At 48.5% G+C, this 24512-nt stretch overlaps 1 protein-coding gene across 1 annotated transcript in view; it reads right to left on the bottom strand.

The window, feature by feature from the left end:
* The window catches only part of CUL5 (cullin 5), a 1916374-nt gene that overhangs the window by 1105251 nt on the left and 786611 nt on the right, over positions 1-24512 (bottom strand). The window lies entirely within an intron of this gene.

The raw sequence follows: 24512 nt of genomic DNA on the forward strand, positions 1-24512 counted from the left end.
GGCGAGCTCCTTCGTCTTCGCTCGGATGAGCCAGTCGTCCAGGTAGGGGTAGACGTGGATCCCCTCTCGGCGCAGCTGCGCCGCCACCGGTGCGAGGCACTTGGTGAACACCCTGGGTGCCGACCTCAGTCCGAAGGGAAGGGCTCTGAACTGATAGTGACGCCCTTGGACCACGAACCTGAGAAAACTTCGGTGTCCCTTTAGGATGGGAATATGGAAGTAGGCATCCTCCAAATCCAACGACGACAGGAAATCGCCCTCCTCCAGCTGACCCAGGACGTGTTGAAGGGTGACCATCCAGAACTTCTGTGCCTTGATGAATTTGTTCAGTCGTCGTAGGTCCAGGATGGGACGCCATCCTCCCGTCTTCTTCTTCACGAGGAAGTATCTTGAGTAAACTCCGGAGCCCCGAAGCCTCTTTGGGACGAGCTGGATGGCGCCCTTCCTGAGCATCGCCTTTACCTCCAAGAGAAGTTGAGGGACGTGATGTTCTTTCCTGGCCACAGGGGGGACGCGCGGGCACCTTTTTTGAAACTCGAGCGCGTGACCCTGGGCCAGGGCGTCCAGCACCCAACGGTCGGTGGAGATGGACTCCCACACGCTGACGAAGCTCGCCAGCCGGCCTCCCACCGGGGTGCTTCGGTGGGGGCCCGACCCCACGGCCGATTCAGTCCTGCTTCGACGAGGCTTTGCCGCTTTGACCTCCTTGGCGACGACGACGGGGTCCGCCTGACTTGCCTTGTCCCCTGTAAGCTTCCTGCGACGACGAACGGGCCGCTTGACGGTAGGTGGAAAATCCGCCGCCGGAACCTTTGGAGGCACCCTGTTTGCCTCCACCGCTCCGAAAGGGCGGCCGCCGTTGCTGGAGAACCCCAAGAGCCCGGGCCGTCTCCGTGTCTGCCTTGATGGCTTGAAGGGAATCGTCCACTGTTTTCCCAAACAGGTTGTTTCCATCGAACGGCATGTCCAAGACTCTGGTCTGCACGTCTTGACGGAAGTCAGTAGCCTTGAGCCATCCACGCCGCCTAAGGCACACGCCGTTGCCCAACTGGCGAAATCCAGTGTCAGCGATGTCCGTCGCAATCGTAATGGCGTGGTCCGACGCCACCTCTCCTTCCTGCAAGATCTCTAGGGCATCCGCCCTCTTGTCGTCCGGTAGGAAGTCCAGCAGGGGGGCCAGTTTGTACCACAGCTCCCTGTCGTAGCGGGCTACGATAGCCAAGGCGTTGGCCGCCTTAATCGTCGTCGCTGCAGACGAGATGACCCTGCGTCCCATCGTATCCAATTTCTTTCCCTCGCCGTCCGGCGGGGAAGTCGACGTAGAGGCCGCGCCCCCCCCCGCTTTCTTCCTGGCCATGGAGACGACGGAGTCCGGGGTCGGCTGTGCCCAGAGGCACAAGGGGGCCGCGTCCGGGACCCAGTACTTCATCTCGTACCGATCGCTTCTAGCCGGCGTCGTGGATGGGTTCTTGAGGAGGGCGAGGCCCTCATCCCAAATATCGTCCAGTAGAGGCACGGAGAGGACCGTCTTCCTCTTGGCCTCGCGCCATTGATGAAGGAAACCTTCCTTCTTCTTCTCTTCCGGGCAGAGCTGGAAGAGCTCGGATGCGCTGGCGATCATGGAGTGAAACGATCCAATCTCGTCGGGCGGGGAAGCCCGGGTGGGAGGTGACGACGGCAGATCCTCGTCGTAACCTCGTCGTCCGTACCCATCGCAGCCGTGTCAGTCCCCGTATCATCCCCACGAGTCGTGGACGGGGAGGAGGGCTGAACAGGGCGCGATGGCTGAAAAGGAGGTGGAGGATGAATCCTTCTTCTCTTAGGGGGAGGGCTCCCAGAAGGGCCTGGCTCTGGGGCCCCGTCGGGAGCGGTTCCTCCGCTGTTGGTAACGGCAGTCTCGTCCTTATCTCCGAGCATAAGGACTGTATAGCCAACAAAATGGCCACCGAGTTGTCTTGCGGCGCTGGTTGAGGGGAGTCCGACGGGCGGTCAGGGGCCCGTCGGCACCCTCGACGTTATCGTCGTCTCCTACGTCGGGATCCCTCCCAACGGGCTGGTCTTCTTCCACGCCAACGCCGTGGCTTAAGACTTCGATCAGCTCTTCCTCAGCGGTTGAGGCCGAATCCACGACGACCTCCTGCCCCCCCCCTCTTTTTCTTCTCCGTCAGAGGTTTCACAGGGGTCCTGTCGATGGGCATAAAAGAGGACTCCCTCCGCGGTGGCAGGGAGACTCTGAGCCCCGAGGTCGCCACCACTGGTGTGGCCTCCATAGGCTGAGCCAGGGCCGCCGTGACTGTCTCGATAGAGGCGTTGGCCGGATGGATTAAGGCTTTCACCACCTTAGGTGCGCTCACCGCCTTCTCCTTGGGGGAGGGACACTGCCTCGCTCTCCCTCGGATGGGGCCTTCGAGCTCGGCCGGGGCCTCTCCAGGAGCTTCGCCGGGTGCTCGGCCTTCCTCTTACCCGAACCAGAGCGTTGGCTCGTGGTTGATGGTGCCGGGGAGGATGCGCCCTGCCTGGTGCCCGTAGAGCCCGACCGTTCGGCGCTCCCGGTGCCAGCGGACTCGCGATGCTTGGCCTTGTGTTGGACCCCCGTCGCCGGGGCGTCCTCAAAGGTCTTAGAAGACCACTCGGATTTTCTTCTTCTCGCCTGACGGGCTCTTCCCTTCCAGCCAGTTTGACGTTGATGGCGGTCCTTCATGGTCCGCTCCGACATATTGCCGCAAAACGCACAGTCCTCTCCACGTGCGTCTTGTCCTCATGCAGGCAGTAGAGGCAAAGGGAGTGTTTGTCTTCCTTAAAGACATTCTGAAGCTGGCATCCAGGGCAGACCTGAACAGCTTTCCGGGCGTCGAGCTTCCCTTCTCCTGGGCCATGTCCTAGATGGGCCTGAGAAACTTCTGGAGTCCTCCAAAAGCGTGGCTCGACGAAATCTTCACCCTTGAGGGGCGTAGACGAATCCGTCACGGGTCCCCGTTGATCGGATGAAGAAACGGTGGAGCTTGAGGCTCTTTTTGAACGAAAAAAATCGAAGTTTTTGAGAAAAAACGTGAAAAATAGCACTAACGCTCGAGAGCAATAGCACGAGGATTCCAACACTTGAACGTGCAGTAAAAATCTGAAGATGGCTGCCAGAGGCGGGGCTTAGGTAGAGGGCAGTCATTGGCTGTGGTCAGTATGACGCAGAGATCAGTGATTGGTTACTACTACGAAAGACAGATCAGAAACAAAACTGATACTGTTTTTTTCTTTACCGAGGATTCCCAGCCTGACGACGGGGAATATTCATGAGCATGTGAATCCATGCCAGACCCCATGCTGGAGAAATCTAGAAATCGCTGCCAAGTGTACCTTTATGGAGGATAGCGCCAGGCCCCTTTTCGCACACTGCAACAGGTAGGAGAGAACTTGCTCCGGTGAAATGTTCAAAGGGTCCACCCCCGGCTGGCCCTTACACCACACACAATACCTTTTCCATTTACACGCATAGGAGACATTAGTGGCTGGTGCTCTTGCCGCCTCCAAAATTCGTTGAGTCACTGGAAAACCCTAGCAGGCCAAACTCAGAGTAGTCAGGAGCCAAGCCGTCAGGCTGAGGGATCCCGGATTGTGGTGCCATACAGCGCCCTTGTCCTGAGACAGAAGGTACGGCGTCGCTTCCAACCGAATCGGCTCTGCCACCGACAGATGAAGGAGATCCGAGAACCACGGCTGATTGGCCCAGAACTGAGCCACCAGAATCACATGGCATGGGCATCTCCGAATCCACTATAGGGTCCGCCGAATAAGCGGAAACTGAGGAAATAAGCGAATCGGCCTGTCCACGGGAACGAGAACGCATCCCCTAGAGACTCGCAGTGAGCCCACCTGCTGGCGAACTCCCTGCACTGTTTGTACTCCCTCGTTGCGAAGAGATCCAATGGAGGATGGCCCCATTTCTGCAAGATCATGTACACCTGTTGCTCCTTCAGCTGCCATTCGTAGTGCTGGCCTACATCCCTTCTGAGCGTGTCTTCCTGCACATTCAACACTCCCGGCAGATGAAACACCACAATGCCAATGTCGTGCAACAGAGCCCCAATGCCAAAGTTCCTGTGCTTCTTTCGACAGCACCCTGGAATGCGTGCCCCCGTTTCCTGAGATAAAACATTGTGGTGGTATTGTCTGTCTGTCAACACCCTCACCACTGAACCACGTATGCGTGGCAGAAACGATTTTAGGGCCCAATGTACCACTCTCAACGTGAGCACATTGATGTGGAACCGAGACTCTACCTGAGACCACAGGCCTTTAACCTGAGAGCAGCCGAGATGCGCCCCCCATCCTGTCTGAGAGGCATCCACCACAATTGTAAACTGGAACTCCGGTTCCAGCAAAGGCATGCCCCGCACCAAATTGTCTGAGCACTGCCACCAGCGAAGAGCTTTCACCAGACTGCCGTCGATCACCACCTTGTCGGACCACGAGCCGGGACTCTGAGCCCACCGATCCACGACGAACTCTTGCACCGGCCTGATGAAGAGACGACAGCTTGCCAACAGCGGAATGCATGACGCCATGGCCCCCAGCAGCGACATGTAGGTCCGGACTGATACCCTTGTGTTACACCAGAAATGACCCTATAGTATGTTGGCCACAAACCAATCGCATCATGTGACAAAAATCGCAATGCTAGAATCGTCATTGTACCCAGAGGGTGTCCATTTTGTGAAATGTCGGCCATTTGATTTTTTTCCTTTCTGTCAAAACGCTTTGCAAAATGTATTCTATGCTTTGAACTCACACACGGTGCAAGGCCACGGACTGAATGCTGAAATACTAACACAGACAGGAATGTCAAACTATGCAGAAACACATTGTTTTTCTCCCTCGCTAAGTCCTTGAGGCCGAGCAGAAGCCGCATCTAATCAGTAGTCCAGGTGCCAGCCCATCTTGCAAACGCTGTAGTAAAAGGCAGTTAAACCATGAATCATATTCTTCTAGCGGTGCTCCTTCGAGGAGTGTGTTATTTTCGGCTTCAGAACGGTCTGACCCTTAGCTCATGAACCGAGACACACAGATAACGTGTTAAGGAATGTTTCCATGCTACAAACAGGATATCTTTGCAGAGCTAAGAGCTCTATGTTCCCCATGACAGAAAGATGCCTCTGTTGCTATTGCTAGAATAGCTATGTTTAGACTGAATGAAGACTTTCATAATGTGTCATAATTGTCATGACTGTCGATCCCCGAACCCTAGCCTGAAAGACACGTTTTTGGGCGGATCGAATTGCCTTCCTAAAGACAATATGTAATGTATATATATTACCGCTTGAGTGTTGCTCGCTCTCTTGCGTCTCACGAGGTCTGGGAACACACGTTGCGAGACGTTGAGACCCAGTCGGCCGACTGAGATACTTTGAAATTAACCAGACTTGTTTGGAAATCGAACCTTGTGTCTGTCGCGTCACTGAAGTATATGGTTATTGTGCCTTAGTTTCCATATGCGGCCTTTATGGCCTAGCACTTGCACCAATCTTCCACTCTGCTGCCCTTTGCCAGAGCTTTATTATCCTCTCGCCCGAGGGTTTCACAATTCCCAGATGAGTCTGAAACTCTGCCCCCAGAAACACCAAATCCTTGGAAGGCGACAGAAAGGACTTGAAGTTTATGGCGAAGCCTAGCCATTGCAACAGCTGCATGGTAGCGCCGAGACTGTCCTGTGCCTCCCCATCGTGACAAACCCTGCACCAGCCAGTCGTCCAGGTACGGGTATACGTGATGACCCTCTCAACGGAGGCACGCCGCCACCGGCACCAAAAACTTTGTAAACGTCCTGGGGGACGACTTTAAACCAAACGGGAGTACCTGAAACTGGTAATGATCTCCTCCTACGACAAACCTCAAACTTGCAGTGCCGTCGACGCATGGGAATGTGAAAGTATGCGTCCTGTAAATCGAACAACGCCAGAAACTCATTTGGCTGTACCAACCGAATGACTTCCTGAAGAGTCGGCATCTTGAACTTCAGCCGTTGCAGAGTCTTGTTCAACGCCCAAAGATCCAGAATGTGCCACCACTTGCCGTTGGGTTTCTTCACAACAAAGTAGCGGGAATAAACCCCTTGGCCTTTGACTGCCACCGAAACCAATTCTATAGCCCCTTTCTGTAGCATAAGCACAACCTCCTGTCACAGGATTTGAAGGTGTGGTTGCACGGCATACACTGGAGGAATGGAAACCGGGGAACACTTGAACTCCAGCTAGTGGCCTAGACGCACCGTGTCCAACACCCAACGGTCCAACGTAATCTTGCACCACTCATCCATGTGCATTGCGACCCTGCCCCCCAGCAGATTGCCCTGAAGACAGTCATTGTTGTGGCTTAGCCTGTCTCCCCTTAGAGGTGGAGGGTTGTGCACCCCTTTTCCTTGAGGCCTGAAAGTCCCACCTCTTCTGCGCCGACAGCGCCGATATCCCTGGGAGGAATAACCAGACCGACCGTAACCCCGGTCTCTGGTGGAAGCAAACCAGGCATTACCCGTAGCCCCTCAGAACGGACAAAAGGAGCGAAAAGAGCGCCCACTCTGCAAAGCTCCGGACGATATAGCAGTCTCAGTGTATTCCTTCATCCCTTTGAAGGCCTCATCAATTTTGTCGCCAAACAAATGCTCCCCTTCACAGGGCATGTCGATAACCTTATAATGCACCTGTGGGCGAAAGTCCATGCACTTAAGCCAGGCTTGGCGACGCAGCACTACCCCGTTGTAAATCTGCTTAAAGCCGGACTCCGCTAGATCAACGGCAATATTAATACTGTGATTGGAAGCTTCCTCCCCTTCACGCACCAAAAGCATGGCGATCTTGCGATGCTCCTCGGGTAGATGTTCCAAAATAGGTGCTAGCCGATGGCACATTTTACGATCATAGCGCGCCATGATCACTAAGGAATTGGCCGCCTTCACCGTCGTCGCCCCAACAGTCAAAACCTTCTTCCCGAAAGCATTCTGCCTCCTGGCATCACTGTCTGGAGGAGTAACACACTTGTGTTGGCTCCTGGCCTTACGGCTGGCCGCCGCCGACACCAGACTCAAGAGTGGGCTGCGACACTTAGCACTTCGGGGTAGATTCCGGGGCCTTGAACTTTTTCTCCAGCCTACCTTTGACAGCCAGTTCCGAGAAGGGATGTTGCATCGTGCAAAGGCCCTCCTGCCACAAGTGGTCCAGAATAGGCACAGCTTTCCGTCTCTTGCCCATGTGAACAGGAAGCACTCTTTCCACTCTTCCTCAGGAGTCAACCCAAATTCCACACACGCCTTAGCCATCATGGCATGCAACGCCCCAACATCATTGGGAGGGGATGGTTGCACTGGACTAAGAGGCTGTTCCACCGCCCTGTACGTATCCCAAGCCGCGTCCCTTGTAGGCGACGAAGAACCAGTAGACATGGTGTCCCGAGGCACACTGACTCCGACTGTTCACCCTCCTCAGGGTAGGAACGTGGACGATCTTCACTCACCGGAAGAGGCACCAGCAACGCAGCCGACGAACGCAGAGGAACACCAGCAGCGTCCATGACAGGCCCCACCGGGACCACATTCAGAGGGGGTAACCTCGCATCCAGCTGGCCCAACAAGGATTGCAGCGTCAACCTGGAGCGACAACATAGCCTGTGGGTTCACCCGACGTCGAAGGTCCAACACACTGCAGCCCCAAGGCCGACGGACCCAACACCGGCTCCCGGTCATCATCCACCTCAGAGGATGACCGAAAAAGCAGCCGTCTCTTGATGTAGAATAGTGTCCGGCATAAGTGAGTCAAAGGCGGAAGACTGCCACGCGCCACTCGCCGGCATCAATCCGTCCGTATCCATCCTCGACAACGAGAAAAGCATCAGGCCTTTATCAAACCCTGTTGTCGCCGGAGCCGATGACTCAACCATCGACGACAGCACCGTAGACGGCAGAGTAACCGTCGACAACGGGACCCTCGTCGACGAGGACGTCGTCGGAACCGCCACCTGTGGTGTAGATATCCCAGGCAGACCGGCCGGCTTGGCAGCGCTGGGCCAGTGCTCAGAGGACGACCTGTGATGTTCTCCTGAAGAGCAGCGCTTCGACAACAAGTCTTTCTTGGCCTCCAGACCATCGGGAATGGACCGACCGACCATGCTTGGACGAATCAGCACCCTTCGACAGTTGCTTACTCGAAGAGGATCTACCACTCTTCTCAACCTCCGACCCAGGAGCAGGATGCGATTTCTTAGCTGGAGGCTCGGCCGACGCCACCCGGCGCACCGCCGCCTGTACAGGCCGCTCAGAGGACAAGCTCCGGACTGACCCCACCTCTGCGGCGGGGTAGGTGCCCTCATTAAACCAACAAACCAACCACCGATTGCGGTCCTTAAGAGTATTTTGAGAAAATCCTCTACAAATCTCGCAAGAGTTTGCTGAGTGATGGGGGCAAAGGCAGTAGAGGCAATCCATATGCCCGTCACCCTCATACACCTTCAACCCACAAGTCGCACCGGGCCGGAACAGAGACTTCTTCGGAGCCCCAGAAGCCATCTCAATACAAATAGTACACACACACACGTGCCAAAAACACAACGAACAAGAGGTGATCCCAACCGTTTGGACACGGTTGAAATCTGAAGGGAAGCCGCGGGGGAGGGGCTATTTATACCCTACATCCTATTGGTGGGGACCAAAGCACCCAAAAAGGACGTTGATAGGACACTGAAGTGTCGAAGTTTTCCATAGGAAAACGCTAGGTTAACATGACCGAGGTTCCCAGCCTGACGACTGGGAATATTCACAGCATGTGAATCCATGAAAAATCCAATGCTGGAGAAGTGAGTATTCCCAACAGCAACCAAGTTCAGACTTTGGTCTTTCAGAATTGTTCACCCTCTTAGCCTCCTGTAGACTACAGGCTTGGCAAGCCCCGATTATTTTATCCTTTCACTCACCCTCTGATGGGGTAAATCGTTTCTCAGCCAGAGTGGGAGCTTCTCCAACCCTCCCTCTGGGGTGTTGCAGATATTTAGCCCAGAGAGGGATAAGAGATGAATCCGATGGACTCATCACTGTTTTCCCGCCGGTGACCACCTCCCATGTGGCCAGGGGACGGCAGCCGCTACCCGATGCTGACCCTAGGGGTGGCTGTATGAGGGTTGATCACATGGGGGGTGGCAAGGGGGAAGACAACCTCCGGGAAGTTATCCATCATTGGGTGTGACACAGTATTTCCCTTTCAGGAGGAATCCCCACATTTGCAACAATCGAATGGCCCACTGTAGCATCTTCACTCTTTCACCCATGGAGAGTAGTGGAAAGCTTTGGTCACATCTCAAAAGCCAACTCTCAACTAACCTGCCCCGTAAAATTATAAAAGACACTGCCCAGCTCCACATACTCTACTTCCACACATAGTTTGTTTTTAAAACTTTTTGCAAGGAACAAGTTACTTACCTGTAACTGTTGTTCTCCAGCATGGGTCTGGCATTGATTCACATGCTCATGAATATTCCCCGTCATCAGGCTGGGAATCCTCGGTAAAGAAAAAAATCAGTTTCAGTTTCGTTACTGAACTCTCTTTTTACTAATAACCAATCACTGATCTCTGGGTCATACTGCCCCCAGCCAATGACTGCCCTCTACCTAAGCCCTTGCTCTGGCAGCCATCTTCAGATTTGGTAGCACGTAAAGTGGCAGTAGGACCAAGAGAAGAGCCGCAGAGGGGTTAGCGGGAGGGTTTGCATGTGAATCCATGCCAGACCGATGCTGGAGAACAACAGTAACAGGGAAGTAACTTGTGCCTTCTCCAGCATGGGGTCTGGCATGGATTCACATGCTCATGAATATAAGAATACATAGCAGTACACACATGCACAACTACGGGAGGTGGCGTGGCAAGGCTCAACATTAAGCATCTCTTACCTCCTCACCAGGCTCACCTTCAAGCGAACAGGTTGCGCAGCACTGCTTGGCCAACTCTGGACTCCTCCCTGGAATCCCGGTCAACGCAGTAGAATTTCGAGAAGGTGTGCGTCGACCTCCACGTAGCAGCCCTGCAGATGTCCAGCAGGGGCACACCAGACAGGAACGCCGTAGTTGCAGCAATCGTCTGGCTGAATGGGCTCTCGGAGAGCCTTCACCGGCGGGAACAAGCAGAAAAAAGTCCTTTCATGAACTCCTTCACCAGGCGGTGAGACCACAGCGACGATGGCCCCAGAGTTCTAGTATAGCGGGAGATAGCCGCCAGATGAATTTTGATGGAGGCATGCGCCAGCCCCGCCTTGGCCAGCGACAGCAAGTACGGCAGCACTTGAGGGGCCATAATCCATAGAGGGTTGATCTTCTGTGCACAGCACCAGACAAAGAACCTCTTCCATTTATATTGATTGCACTTAAGAGTCGAGGAATCCCTGGCCTTGGCAAGTACCTCCTTGCAGTCCACCAGGATTTCGTAGACTCTAACCTCTTTTTGGAATGCTTAGCGCTGCTCTGAGGTCATTGTTTTGGGTGATTTGTAGCCTGTTGAGGTTTTTGGCTGACGTGAACACAAAAAATATGTTACAATAATCCAATGTAGCCCCAATGGTGGCTCTGGCTATAGTGAGGCAGGTTTTGGAAGATAGGTAGGGTTTGACAGCATTAATGATTTTGGTGGTGAGTGCTGCCGAGGAGGCAATGGCAATGACTTGGCCGGTCATGTAAAGGGAGGAGTTGATGTAAACTCCTAGGGTTTTTACTGCTGGTGAGACAGCAATATGGGTATTGTCAATGTTGAAGGAGCTGTATTAAGTGTCCAACATGTTGAGAATTTCCTTGGGCCCAACCAGGAGGATTTCTGTTTTGACCCTGTTAAAATACAGTCCATTAGCTGCCATTCAGGCCTGGATGGAGGCATACATTTTACAAAGTGTGGCAACGTCCTGTTCGTAGGAGCCAGTGAGTGGGAGGAGGACTTGAGTGTCATCGGCATAGTTTGTGAAGGCTATGTCGCTATTATCCAAGTCATTGAAGAGAGGTAGAGTGAAATATTATACAAAGTGGGTGATGTGCAGGAGCCCTGTGGGATTCCGCAGTGAATGGTGGTTGGTGGGGCTCAGGCTTGATCTGAGAACACTCATGAGTCTTCCTTCAATCCAAGTTGTGGCTTTACCGGGGAGAAGTGTGCTGCATTTTTTAGTTGTCTGCAGAGTGTCTTGTGGTCGACAAGATCAAATGCTGTTAACAGATTGAGGAGCAGGAGCAATGCCGGCTTGCCTTCATCCATAATTTCTGCTAATTGGTTCTTGAGATCCAATAGGGCCAGCTCTGTACTGTGGCCTGGGCGGAATCCAGATTGCCTTTTTCCAAGGATATTGTTCACTTCAAGGAAGTGTTTAATTTGTACATAAGCAGCTTTGTCCAGAATGTTTAACAGATGAGAAACAGTAGTGATGGCTCTATAGTAATTGGGTGAGTAAGTCCAAGTTGTTTTTTTTTTCAGAAGGGGGCAGTACCATGCCTCTTTTAGACAAGATGGGACGATGCCAGAGGCGAACGATGCATTGATAAAGGATGTCAGAAATGGGGCATGTGTGTCTGCGCAGTCTTATGAGATTGGCTGGGCAAATATCTCCCTTGCAGTTGGAGGATTTGGTTTGTTTAATAATCGCTAGTACTTCAGTCTCTGTTACTACAATAAAGAAGAAGGGCGTTATATTGTTGGTGTCATGCTTAGCCATGGGTGAAGTGGGCATGTTGGCTCTAGGCAGTGCATTATAGCAGGTTTTCATTTTTTTTCCTGCAAGAGATCGATTTCTCCGAGCATGGCATTTTGCACCCTGATGCACCAGCCCTCGTCTTTCACAAGTTCTTGTGAACAGGTGGCAGGTATGGCCAATTCTTTGAAGATGACAAAAAGCTCTTTCGACTCCGATTTCGCATTCGAGATTCTTGAATTAAAGGCTTTTGACTTAGCTAAGGTGAATTTTTTGTATTGGGGGACAAAATTAGTTTGTAAGCCTCTAGCGTGGAGTTTTGTGGGTCAGCTTGCCATTTGGAGGGCGCCGTGCGCTTGTGGGAGCGTAGTTCTTGGAGATCTGTGGTGAACCAAGAGTTTGTGTTTTTTTTTCCTTTTTATAGTGTCTACTACTGTTTTGATTGTGTTGTTATTGGTTCTACCAGCTCCAGGGGGTCGTTGGAGAACAGAGGCTTTAGGGCCTGAACATCAACAAATGGGAGGATCCTGTCCATGGTAAGGTTATGTGAGCATCTAGCTAATGGTGGTGGGTCGGATGAGTTAGGTTTGGGGATTGTAGTAGTGGCAGGGATGGAGAAATGGATACGGTGGTGGTCTGTCCTGAGGCAAGGAGTGTTTGAGCTGATGTCTGCTGCGCAGTTATGGTCAGCTACCCAGTCCAGGATACGTCCTTTGGTGTGGGTAGGGTGCATGATTATTTGAAGGAAGCCTATGTCCTGGAGTGCTTTGACCAAGGACTTACCTTGTTTATCTTTTGGGTCATTGAAGCCCAGATTGAAATCTAAAGTAAAATGGATTTAGAAATGTTTTTCAGATTTTCGCCTAGCAGATGGAGTATATTTCCATTAAAGTCATGTAGTGGGCCTGGAGGGCGATATATGACATGGATAGCCATGGTACAGTTTGGTGAGAGGGAGAGTTTAACAGAGCGTCAGCATTACCACCTAGCGATGGGTTAGTCTAACCGAAAGGGATTCCATGACAATGAGGGCCCCTCCCCCTCCTTTAGTAGTAGGTCTGTCTTGTCGGAGGATGGTGTAGCCTGGAGGTAGGGGCTAGGGAGATGGCAGACAATACTTCATGGAGCGACGTTTCCGTAATGGCGAGCATCCACATCAAAGTTGGTGGGCAGGTCATGTATTTCAGTGGCATGGGCTGGGAGAGAACGTGCATTTATAAGGGCACATTGGAGAGGGGTAGGGGAGGACAGAGTTTTGATCTTGCTTACAGTTGGCCTAGGGATGCTAGAATCCGTTTGAGATTGCTATCGCAGTGGGCCTGTGGAAGGAGGGGTGCTGCGGTTGTTCTACCCGCTTATGTTTGGTGTCAGCTGGAGCATGATGGTAGCGCGTGCCTAGAAAGTGGATCCTAATGAAGGCAGGTCTGGGGCATTTGGCGTGGTGATGGGGCTCTGTGTGAAACCTCAACCTGGCTAGTCTACTTGCAAGGAGGTTAAGAGAGTGATTGGTAGTGAGCTGCTTCTGGGTGTGTGGTGCATGAGGCTTGCTGAAGAAGGATGGGAGGAATAGGGTGGGGGGAATGTCAGATGAGTTTGGTGGCTTATTCTCCATGCTGGTGGAGGTGGGTGCTAGGCTGGCAGATGTTATGTTAGTGGCTGCTAGGGACCGTGCCTTAATAAGTGAGCACAAAGACAGTGTCACTGAGTGGGTGCTGATGCCGAGAAGTACACAATTATAGTGAGTCATATGTATATAAGGCAGAAGCAGTTATACACAGTTTAAACAACGCAATCAATATATGTAGGCATAGCTATGAGCAGATATTACAGTGATGATCAATATACAAGCCTGTACAATGTGCGCTGTAGCGAGTCGGTGGGTTTCAGCCGGCAGAGTAGCAGATTAGCAATACAGTGAGCGCATAGTGGGCAGAGCGGCTGAGGACACAGGAGTGGTTATGGCATTGGCTTTCCTACTGTGGCGTGTAACGTGTTCAGAGGGCTTCCGGTTGTGTTTTGACCGCAAGGTATACGTGTAGAATGATTTTCACCGAGGCTCGTTAAGCCAGCAATGATAACACAGTGAGTTACGGGGAAGTAGACACGTGTTGTGTAGCCCCTATACCATAGTGAGGAATGCAGCATCGACCTGGTGGAGGTGATGCCGGAGGAGGCGGCTGATACGTGGAAACGAGTTGTGGAGGTCTAGGAGGTACTCACGATTGGCGAAGTCCACAACGGTGTAGCGCTCGGCCAGTCAGTGGGGCATTAGGGCAGGGTGCCTGGCCCAACGGCACAGACAGGCCCTTTAGCTACGGCCCTTTGGGTTTACGGCCGGCTTCGCCAATTGGTTGCAGCTGGTGCGGCGGCCAACCAGGATGCAGCAGTAGGCGGACCCGGAAGCCTCTAGCGAGGCAAGTAGAACCGGTACATACATTTACAGCAGGTACTTATGCTGCCATAAAATAATTCACTTGATCGCTTTTAATTTAGTCACTTTATATTATGTACAAATGTCTTTACCAAACCACATTTTAATTATACTTTAACATGTCATGTTCTTTACATGTGTCCTTTAAAAAAAATTGTTTCCTGATTAATCTGGTCTCTGTACAATTGGTTTTTCTAACATGGCTGTTTTTTTCGTTAACATTGAATTTTCATGTGAAACCTCAGTATGTTAATGTATACAAACCAAAACATGTTAAGCTAATCTCACAGTTGATTCTTCACTTTCAATATGCAGGAACTATGGCCAATATTTAGCCCTAAATTTACGAGCTGGACAATTCAGAAGAGCAAATCCGTGAAAGAGAAAAAAGTCGAGGGAATCAGATGCTAGTTATAACGATCAATCACTGTAGCCTGAAACCAGTCGCATGGAGGACGTTTCCACCTGGTGTACCTGCTATCGCTGTGAGGTTATGCCAAGTGTGTGTGAGAACTGCTGTTGCCAAGAAAACTCTAGCTGCTTGGCCTACATTGCCGAAGGCACGCCGTCATTATTTGTTACCGAGTTGCAGGACTTCAGGGCAGCTTGCCTCACAAGATCTATGTTGCAAATGCTGATGGCCCTTATGCACGAACTTTGATCTACAGCTCGCCCACGTAATCCAAGTAACGAGTAAGTTAGCTCAATATATGGTGTGCGTTTGATAACCAAGGCGGCTAACATTTGATGTTGTTCCCCTATATCATTTTAACTTCTATGGATCAGTGACAAAAGCATTGTACTTTACATTGAATACATTTCTTTTCTAATCTGAAACCCTAATATTCAGCTTTAGCATCTACATCCAAACAATTACCTTTCACTTGGAAGTAAACAAAAATGTGCCACCATCTCCACAACACTTTATCGAATGGGTGTTCACAATTTCAATTGATCTCCACTTGATATCCCAAGCACTGTTAGAGCTTTCGACGAAAATGTACTTTTTAATGGCTCACAATGCCTTACATTTAAAAAGGTATTTACTTGAATGAACCTGATAATTGCATGTATTATGTTGTAAACTTTTTCTGTATCTCTTTCACAGGTGATACAGGCTTGTGGCCTACCATGCATTTATATGGTGGATTCATAGAAGACTGTGATTCCGTGTTCAACGAGTGATACCCGCTTGTGTGGATTGCGCCATTCGTGAATAATTCTCAAGTGAACCAGGACAATACCTCGGATATATGCATACGGTACCTATACCGCAGCAGTACAATTTGTAGTTTGTCATTGAAACCAACTTTACAAAAGGTATTTAAAAAAATTACAAAATAAGACGATATGAAAAGTGGGTGGACATCATTTTGTAGTTACACAACACGTACAAACATATGAGGATCGTGAATGATTGGTGTTCAACAGTTTTACTGGCCTATTGCGCTCCCCTCATACATCTCCCCACCATTATCAAGGGCAGTCAGCACCTTTGGCCATGCGCTCGCTAGGGGGTTGGCTGGGTGGGTGGAAAGGCTCAAGGTGCAGAATACCATATACACCTCAAAGAGCTCTTTGGCACGGGGACCATTGACCACATGGCCTCACCAGACCCAGTGTTGTCAGACTCCCCTTTGAAAACCTTGTCCCTGCAATCAACCTATTTCGGTGTCCTTTCAATGTGTTCCGGGCCTATTGCGCTCGCCTCATCCACATCCAACTGTTAGGTAAGATTTCCACAGAGCTGGTAAATCTTCCTTTCCTGGTTCAACTCCAGAACTTTTTGCTTTTCTAGTGGGATATTTTTCATTAATACCTCCGTGAGTGGGAACCTTTTTCCACACTCACCTGTCTTTAACTCTTTTTATGGGTATCATTTTTAAGGCTCTCCATAGTGTCTTTTTAAAGTTATGTCTAACAACTTATTGGCAATAAGTGCCTGTTGTTGCTGGGTTGCCCTAGGGGCTCCCCATTTAACTTTCTTGTGCTACCCTTGAGTGAACTACAGTTCCCAAGGGTAGAAAGGATCTTTGGATCCCTTTTACATTTTATTCTGTGAAACCAGCACACCCCACCTTATGTGGAGTGCTGGGGAGATACAATGTATCCCCTTTCACATTAAAACTAACAATTCTGTTACTAATTTGGTGCACCTTTACCGCGGGCTGTAATCACAACTGCAGTAAAGGCACCTAAGGGTGCTCATTTTACCAAAATGGCCCCCCGTCTTCTTTTTCTGCCATTTTAGTGTTTCTTGTCGTTTCTTGTTCCTTCCCCCGACATCCAGGGTGGGAAATTCCTTTATTTGAGTTTTGTCTTTGGCAGGAGTCCCCTGGACACCCCGCCCAGGCTCCAGTCAGTCTGTAAGCACAGGAAGTGGGGGAGGAGTCCAAACTCCTTTGTCTTAGGCCTTCCTTCAACTGGGCCAAATCCCAGTGGGGGGGTTGGCTGTCATGATTGGACAGCCAGACGCCTCTTTCTTGTAAAATGCGGGGAGAGAATGCAGAGGTTGGTTTGCAGTTCCTGATAAATACTGGAAACCTGGAAGCTGAAGTCATGTCGACCACTGAAACGGAAAACCGAAGAGGATGACGAAGGAAAAGCGGCGGGAATGATTTCCAGCGACCGGAGAGCTTGCTGTGTAACCAGAGCCTGCTGCAGCCCTTCCTTCCGATCGATCTGGGGTCCCCGAAAACGACGACCCGAACCCAGAGCCTGGTGAGACCCACTAGACTCAAGACGACCTGCATTTTGAGCCATCCCACGGGTTGCTGCGACCTTGCGTTCTTGCAATACCCCAATACACTGGGACCTCTAGCCACTGTGCGGTACATGGTCTTCCGAATTCCGAATCTCGCTGAAACTTCGTGGGCATCCTGGTGTATCTCCAGAGACACAAGTCGAGTCCAAAAAGTCCCCTCAGAAGAGTGCTGGACCTTTTAAACGACGAGAATTCAACCACAAATTTCTGTCTTGTTCTCTGCTCCTTGAAAAGGCGCTAAACCCACAGAACCGCATTCAGCCGCAAGAGAAATCTTGCCTACAGCCTTCTTCATCGATCCCTGCTGCAAAGTCCCTTCTGAGGTCTTGTGTTCAGTCTACAGGACAAGGAATCCACTGACCGGGTATTTGGCTGCAGTCCCTGAAGTTCTCCTGCTGCAATCTCTTCTTCATTGCTGAGGTACTGTGTTGGCTTGAGTATATACTTACCTTAAGCCTGTTGGGATTTCTGTGTAGTCCTGGGGTGTTTTCTGTGATTGGGAGGTCCCTCGTCCAGTACACCCAGTCCCACCGCTAGAATCTTGCTGGGGTGTCTTCTGTGAAGCCTCTGGACCCTCTTCTAACCCTAGAAGTACAGTACTCACTTGTTTGCCAGTTTTCCTAAGGAAACTCTGACTTTTGCTACTAAAGAACTTATTCTAACACTGCCTGTTGGTCACTAGTCCTAGTGACCCCCCCCCCCTTCTGCCACTGAGAACACTCATGCTCTAAGGGAAAGACTTTGAAGGGATTGGAACTTCTGCCTAGAAAAGAAATCAAGCGTTTTACTTACTTGTAAAGAGTTGGTTAGTTGGTAACTGTAATCCTAAGAGGAACAGTTACAAAAGTTCTTACTGATCTTGAATGTGTGATGCACTATTCTTAATAGTATGGTTAACATCTTTCCTTCCTTAGCCACTGTTTTACCAGTCTAAAAGAAAGTAGATGTGAAGGTATTTTACTCTCCTGTGATTAGGTTTGCCTCTTTACAAAAGTAATGTGTTGGGTTTCACCAGATTATTCCTGTAGGGTGATTGTATGAGTGTCCTCCAACTGTTGGTATCACCAGGTTAGTCCTGCTATGATAACTGTATGAGTGTCCCCCAACTGGGTCTTGCTTCCCCTGACTTGCTGCTAGCCTGTCCTTAATAAGTCTACATTAGGTTGTTGCCTACCTAGAATAACTATTCAGTAAAGTGTGACATTGGGTTTTACTTTCCCCTTCATTGTGGAGTTAAAGTAAGTGGGTTTTACTTACCTTGTGTTGGCTGTGTGCCATCCAAAACAAGTTACGAGTTATTGCTTACCTCAATCTGGGGTTCCCTGATTTCCAAAGCATCTGTAATTGTATATTACAGCCTTAGGTTTTACAAGTAGTTACAGGTTTTTACTGCACCTAGAATAAGTGTTTCACTATTCACCAAAAGTATATTGTCCAGTTGACTGTTTATGTGATTTGTTCCAAGAGTCATTGTACAACTGAAGGGCCTACTGTCCTTGTAATACCAAAAGTAATCTAAAAGTAACCATTGGTCTTTTACTCCCAAAGAATAGGCTTGACCTATACTAAATGTGTATAACAAGGTTTTGACTTCCCTAGAACTACTGTTAGGTGTTCCAAAGAAGGTCTATACTTGGGTCTGAGTACTTTCAAGTATAGTGTTGTGTTTTATATTGTGATTTTTTTATAATGTGTTAGTACTTACTTAACCCCTAGATTTATCTGGGCCTACTTGTATTTAAATAAATCCTTTATTTTTATAATACATAGTGTTTCAGTGTTTCTTTGGATCATTTGTATTACAATGTTCATTTGTACTGTATCTACTGCCCTCTCTCCCTCCTAAGATGAGCCTGGCTGCTCTGTCGACGCTACCCCAAAACTCAGGTGGTACAGCCTTATACTAAGAGTGGAGTCTTGTACTGCCTCAGTAGAATGGTTTTGGACTTCAGAAAAACTGTCCTAACACCAACCACCCTCCGGTATCAATGGCAGTTTGCACCTTTGGTCATGCGCTCGGAAGGGGGCGGGCTGGGTGGGAAGGTTGAAGGTGCAGATACTATGTACACCTCAAAGGGCTCTTTGGCACGGGGACCATTGACCACATGGCCTCACCTGACCCAGTGTTGTCAGACTCCCCTTTGAAAACCCTGTCCCTGCAATCAACATATATAGCTCTGTGTCCTTTCAATGTGTTCTGGGCCTATTGCGCTCCCCTCATCCACATCCATCCATCCATCCTCCCTCCCTCTGGTATCAATGTCAGTTTGCACCTTTGGCCGTGCGCTCGCAGGGGGGCTTCACTGGAGGGATCCAAATTTGTCAGATATCTTGTGGGTGTGAAAGAATACGTCACACATTCACATACACACCAACTTCTGGAAGGCTTTATAAAAATGTGGAAGTTACCAAGAAAACGTCTCTAAAATCGACTAGGCATATCACCATCTATCCACTTTTTTCATAGCTTGCTGAATCTGCTCATCTGCTCTTCCATCTAACGGTTAGTCAACTTTTACTATTGTTTTCCTTTGTGTCAAATGTTTTCTGCTCTGTCACTTTCTTTTGCTTTATACTCCATGTACACCATATTCTCAATTTAATGTATGCAAAAAGTCTAGACCATCATTAATTGTCCTACATACTTTTTTCTCTGCAACTAGGACATGGGTGTATTCATCTATACCTTCATTTGATGACACTCTGCTCTTTCAGGCTATCCCCTCAGCCTCCTCTCCTCCCTCTCTCATTCCTGAGTGTCTATCCACCATTCAGGATTATTGCGCCTGAAACTATCTATTCCTTATTCCCAGTAAGACAGATCCTTTTCATTGGTACCCGTGCTCCCGCTTTCCATCTCTCATTATGGCCGCCCTCTTGGGCCCTCTACCTTCATCTTCCTGTGTGGCAAGAAACCTAGGTGTCATCTTCGACTCCACTCTCTCCTATCCACACATGACGGATCGTGCCAAGAAGTACCACTTTTATCTGAACCTCCACGCAAGGTATTCTACCTTTTCTCACTTTACCACAGAAGCTCACGGTCTCGAGAGCCCTGGTTCTCTCCAGGCTGAATTACTGCACCAGCCTCTTTCTCAATCTGCCTACCTCAACTCTTCGCCCTCTGCAACTAATCCAGAGTAGGACTGTGAGACTTACCCTTTGACTCAAAGCCCAGATACTGTATCTCTCTAGCCTAGAAATGTCTCCACTGGCTCCCGGTGACTGCAAGAATCAAGTTCAAGACCCTCTGCATCATCCACAAGCATTCCTGGGCCCGCACTACATCGAACTCTACAGCCCCTCGCTCTGCTACCTCCAACTCTGAAGATCAGTCCCTTCTTTAGACAGAGTGGGTGTTAGATATCTCTCCTCTGCAGGTGCCTCCCTCTGGAATGACCTAGCATTTACCCTGTGCAGCTCTGCTCTGGCAGCACTTACTCTGTGCCATGCTGCCCTGATCCCACTTGTCCCTACTATCTCCCTTGCACTCCCTCCCCCCTCTCCTTCACCATGCACTTCGCGTTGTCGCACTGACACGATCCGAATGACGCAAGCCCTAGTAGGATAGTTTGTCTTATATTAACCATATCTTCCCTCCGGTGTCTTGTGCCTCCTACAAACACTTGTGTCGATGCGCGTTATAATTGACATATTTTATCCTAATATCACATAACAGTACTGCTTCCAAATGTATTATTTTTCGTAGGGCATGTTCTCAGTTTATGTTTGCTGTAGTACTTGGTGTCACATTATTTTGACATTGATTTTTTTGTTGTTTTTATTAACAGATCATAAAGACAATCCAAAAATGCCGATTATTCTAGTGTATTGCACTATTTTGTCAAATGTGTGTATATAATACGTTTTCCAAACAATCATCCAGCATACAAAAATTGTATGTGAACAGCTAACATAATAAATGATTTGTCATTTTCATGAATACTTTATATTTTACTGCACAAGTTTCTATTGTTACAGTCTTCTGTGGTTTATATATTTATATCTGTAGATTATTCTGTGTATAACTTTGGATACATTAATAGTTAACTGACTTTTACAGGTCAGTTTGTTAAATGTGTTCATTAGCATCTCTGTCTTTGCATAGACCGCACTAACGGCAGTACAGACAGTTACCATGGAGGGAACCACAGACACGTCAAACATCAATGGTGAGGCCGATTGACTAGAACATGAATTTACATTATACTTTTTTGGTTGTATAATGCATAATACAAATGTACATTGTCTATTTACAAATGGTGTTAATGTATGTATCAAATAAATGAAATACATTTACATCTACCCCTTTTCCTGAGTCTACAGCCGCGGGACTTTGCATTCAAGTAGTTTTTGGAAAAGAACAAGTTACTTACCAACTGGTAACATTCTTTCGACTGGATGTTCCTGTTAGGGAGAATTCTCTGTTAAGGCTAATTTCCCAAACCTAGCGAGTGCCCCAGCAGCTTTGCTGGATTTTTGGGGTTTATTTTTTTTCTCCTGCTAAGAGTGAGACTCTTTTTCTCCCAGTCTTAGACATGATTTGAGGATGTCCTTTGACTTTGTATGTGTTTTATGGGCTATGGGGTATTTTACTCCATAGGGCTTCATGTGTTTTTGGTATGTGTGTTACACAGCACCTTCAGTGCAGTAACACAGGGGCGTCATAGTGACCTCCAAACAGACTCCATACCCTGGGACTAACTACCATCTCCCAGGGCATTTAAAATCACCATTGGCTTTCCTAGTCCCAAATTATGAACAGAACCAGTACAAACCATCATATTGTGGAAGTACTGGTAGGGGTAATTCGATTGCCCCTGGATCTGTTCCCAAGGGGGCACTGTGCAGTCCCCCCCCCCTTGTCGAGTTTCTGGCTGGTGGCAGTGGTTACCACGCGAAATATTCCTTCGGAATATTCCTTATGGGATTTTCCCATTGATTTTAAACGCACCACTTTTTGGTGCAATGTTAAAGATACCGCCGGGTTATTTATTTAATATTAATTCCCCGGTTGGGTCTTTTTGCCAGGACTCGGTTTTAAAATGGCGTTTGTGTTCGCCTCTGCAACTCTAACCCAAGTTGAGCCCTTTGTTCCACTTTTTGGCGGGGTTCTGCACAGAAGCCCTCCAAATGGTGCCACTCTGTCTGGGGTCTACAGGATGTGTGGGAGGGGGAATAGGCACCCTGGACTGAGTTGCCTCGGCAACTCAAGTCGCACTCTTGTGTGATTGGCCCAGTGGTGAGCCGCCCGGCTCACCACTTAGCATGTTTGAGTGACAGCTAGGCTGTTGAATGGGGGCTTTTCTGCAGAAAAGCAGGGCTTTGGGGACTGGAAATTCAGAAGTCGCCACAGGATCCAAAGAATCCGAAGATGGGAGAAGCTGAGCCATCTACACCACCACCACCGGTGGAGCCCTGCTGTACGAACTCACCACACCCCCAACGACAGAGGAGATCTTCTTCCAGGAGTCTTCTTCCCTTTCACCTGGTGGGACCAACCAGTTCGCCTTTTTTGGCTTCCAGGACGTCTCGTGGTTGAATCGCCTGTGCCAAGCACCCCGGCGGCCGGATAGCCATCCCTGGCAGTGCAACCACCTTCAGCTTTCTTCCTCAACGAGATCATCTCCTCCTCTGGTCGAAGCCACAACTTGCACCCGCTGCCAGGGACAACTGCCCCCGCTGGAGCTTTCTCACCATTTAAGGTACTGTGTCCGCCTGGCCTCCCTTCAACGGTTAGCACAAGGTGTCCCGTAAATCCTTGCCTTTCCAAGAGGGTTGGCCTCCAGACCTTCTAACTTTGCCTCTCTGAACTGATCCAAACTCTTTTGACTTTTTCTGCAAAGACTTTGAGTGCATTGCCACTGTGTGATCTTGGGCACATTCCGCCTTGCTCTCTCTCTAAGAGTGGGCCTGGCCTATGAACTTTGGCTCTACAGTAGACCCTGCCTTTCTTGCCTTGCTGTGGTTTCTTAAAAGTGTTGGTACTGTGTTGTTTCCATACTCTGCCTTTTCTCTCCCTTTGTAACAAATTATTATTAGGTTACTCGCTCACCTCTGTTTTGCTGATAAGTGGTGTTTTAACCTAGACATATCGAATAATTAATTAGGGAGGCATATATACTTATAGTGACTGTGTTTGAACTTGCTTGATATATTAGTGCCAGTGTATTTTCATAAAGTGTGTTTTAAATAAATATTTATATACTTTTCATACCAAAGCTCTGGTCAGTGTTTGCTTGTTCTTCTGTGTTTTTGGCCCGGTTGTGTATGCTCTATATACTGCCTAACTCTTCTTGAGAGAAGTCTGACTGCTCAGCCACAGCTACCAGGTAAATATGGGTGGTGCAGACTGCTACCAATTGGGTTTACTGCTTGCTCCTGTAGTCTTAAACTTTTTTTTTTTAATTGATTTAGCTGATTACTCAACTTTTCAATGTATACAAAAGATTTATCAAAATTTCATAAAATACATAGTTCAATAGATAGTTCATTTCATTGCGAGTTCAAACAATTAATCACAAATTGACGATGTTAAGCACAATGTACAGAACATAGTAACAATTACGACCTTTAAACATTTAAACACTTAAACAAATATACAAGTATGCAAGTATACAAGTCTATAATAAGTGTATAATAACTTGGGTCATACTTCATAATTCATAATTCAAGCCACAAAACACGAAACACTTATTAGCAGCCCATTTCCTATTTTATATATATATATATATATTTTTTTTTTATTTTTATGATTCAGTAGGGCTAGGGCTGCTTTCTAGGTTTAAAGCATTGAGAAAGTTGACTGTGGCGATATATAAACCCATATTTTCGGTCGTAAGTATTTTTAACCATCTGTGTTCTGGTAGCACATATGACATATAAATCAAATGATTTGCATAACGTATATTTCTCAATTTCCATAACGCAGTGCATTTAGTTATAAGGTGTTCAAGTGACTCTTGACTAGATGGATTAAGACAAAATCGGCAGAAATTTTGTTCCAGACCAAGTTGTTTTCTTTGAGCATGGATGTCTCGAGTATACCATAAATTCAGGCGTAAACGCAAAATGGCTGCACGTATTTTAGGATTTGGAGCTTTGAGCAGGTATGTCTCTGCAACCCCCATTTTTTAATCCAAAAATGCTTTCGCATTAAAATGTTTATAAGTAAGGCAAACAGTTCGAGTATATATCCAATCTTGGATAAAGATTTTTTTTTTTTACATAGTCCGGATTATCAATCAACATGTCAAAAGAGGCTTCAGCCGTGGCCAGTATTGATATGACATTATTTATCCATTCTTGAATAAATCAATGTTTTGAATAAAACATAAAATTTGACACTGTTGACAACATGGTGTTAGCTTTATCATAGATTAAACATTTCCTGAACAGTGCACATAATTGCCAGTGATATCTTGCATGTAAGGATGTGAGTCCCAACTCATATCTCAGCCAGGGCCCAGGTGTACATACAGGAAGTCTCAATGATTGTCGCCAGAATTTCGCTTCAATTTTTTCAAAGAAGGAGTTTTCAATGAAAGTTCTGGTTTCCAAACCATAGAGAAGAGTAGGCGTGATTTTTTGTAGCCAATATTGAATTGCGGGCGATATTGAAAATTT

Source organism: Ambystoma mexicanum, chromosome 7q (genome assembly GCF_040938575.1).
Source record: "Ambystoma mexicanum isolate Mex_15411 chromosome 7q, UKY_AmexF1_1, whole genome shotgun sequence".
Taxonomy (NCBI): domain Eukaryota; kingdom Metazoa; phylum Chordata; class Amphibia; order Caudata; family Ambystomatidae; genus Ambystoma; species Ambystoma mexicanum.